Below are 1823 nucleotides of genomic sequence, written 5' to 3'. Positions count from 1 at the left end.
CACTTGACTACAGTGTGTTTTCTCTCCTTGCTTCATCTCAATTTCAGACTTCCATGAATTCATAGAAGACCACAAAGTGACTCAAGAAGTGCATGTAAATTGAAAAATGTTTTCATTTCATTTTTTAAATAGTCCCTATGCACTTAATGAATTATAATTGTCTATCAAATAGGCAATACTTCTCAAGGGAAATTAATTCAATTTAAATTCTTTTAATAAGTTAAATGCACACCAGTGAGAAAATAGTTAAACATCAGAACCCAGTTTTTGTGTAATTCTGTCACTTTGAATGTACAGTTGATGCAACTTGAGTCTACATTGTTACCAGTATGTGTTTGAATGCTAGAGTAATGGTTTATTTTCACTTCAGGCAGTGCTGAATCAGTACATATACATTGGAAAGAGAGGGGTGCGAAAGCCTGTTGAGCACATTTAGGATGACAGTAAGCTCTTCCTCGAGCCTGTTTATTCTGTGAACCACTATTGCTTGGAGTTGAAGACACACATTTCTCTTGCCAGCATAGTGTTCCATGGCTTGAAAACCACTAACCTTGACATCAAACACATTCTTAGTTCTTACTGACATATTCATGTCTAAGGTATGTATCCATTAGTGCCTCGAAGTTTGAGCAGAAGCATAGGAGGAAGCTTGATTAAAATAGTGATTGGTTCAGTCTAAATGGGAGAGAGGGAGATTTGATGGATGGACTGTTTGATGGATGAGAATTTGGTTAGATGGTTATATTCAGAGGATAGTGGTCAATGGATCAACATCTAGGAGATGATTGATAGGTAAGTGGCGTCCCTCAGGGATCCATATTAGGAACAATACTGTTTAATGTCTTCATCAGTTTCATAGACAGTGGGATTGAGTGCACCCTTAGCAGGTTTGCAGATGACACAAAGCTGAGTGGTGCTGTTGACAGATCTGAAGGATGGGATACCATCCCGAGGGACGTGGACAGACTTGAGAAGAGGGCCTGTGTGAACCTGATTAAGTTCAGCAAGACCAAATGCAAGGTGCTGCACCTGCATTGGGGCAACCATCACATCAGTAGCAATACATGGCTGCTCTCAATACAGCAATTGAGAGCAGCCCTGCTGAGAAGGATGTGGGGGTGCTGGTGGATAAAAAGCTGGACATAAGCCAATAGGGTACACACTTGCAGCCCAGAAGCCAACCATATCTGCATGTAAAGCAGAATGGGCAGCAGGTCAAGGAAGGTGATTATGCCCCTCTACTCTGCTCTGGTGAGACCCCACCTGAAGTACTCTCTAGTTTCCGGGCTGCTGTCTCAGCTTGAGACAGTTTGGAGGGGTGGAGATCTCAGACAGAAATCTCGTACTCAATACCCCTGGTTTCTCCAATACAGAGAGAGAGACCAAACACACCTGGATGTAAGTGAAAAAATAACTTTTTACGAAGAAGAATGCTAATAACAATACTGATAAAATCGGGTTTAACCAACTCATGAGGAGAAACTTCCCAAGCCCTGCCAACTGGACCAAATAGAGATGGTGGCCAGCTTCCCTCAGCTGGCAAAAACACACATGGCCACAGGACAGAAACAAGATAGCCACTCCTCCACATGGTTCACCTACCCCATGCCTGGAAAACCTGGAAGGAATGATGGATAGCTGGGATTCTATACTAGGAGATGCTTGCATGGCACTGCAGTGAGGTTGCGGTGCTGGTACAGGCAGTCAGAGCAGTACTGCAGATCCCCCAGGAGAATGGAAGGACCTGCAAGACCTCCATTGGATCCAGCAATAAGACTTGGTTCTTGCAGTTGCAGTGTTAGTTGGTCAAAGTGGTGATTGTA

Source organism: Pithys albifrons, chromosome Z (assembly GCF_047495875.1).
Source record: "Pithys albifrons albifrons isolate INPA30051 chromosome Z, PitAlb_v1, whole genome shotgun sequence".
NCBI lineage: Eukaryota > Metazoa > Chordata > Aves > Passeriformes > Thamnophilidae > Pithys > Pithys albifrons.
Note: the sequence above shows the minus strand (reverse complement) of the source record.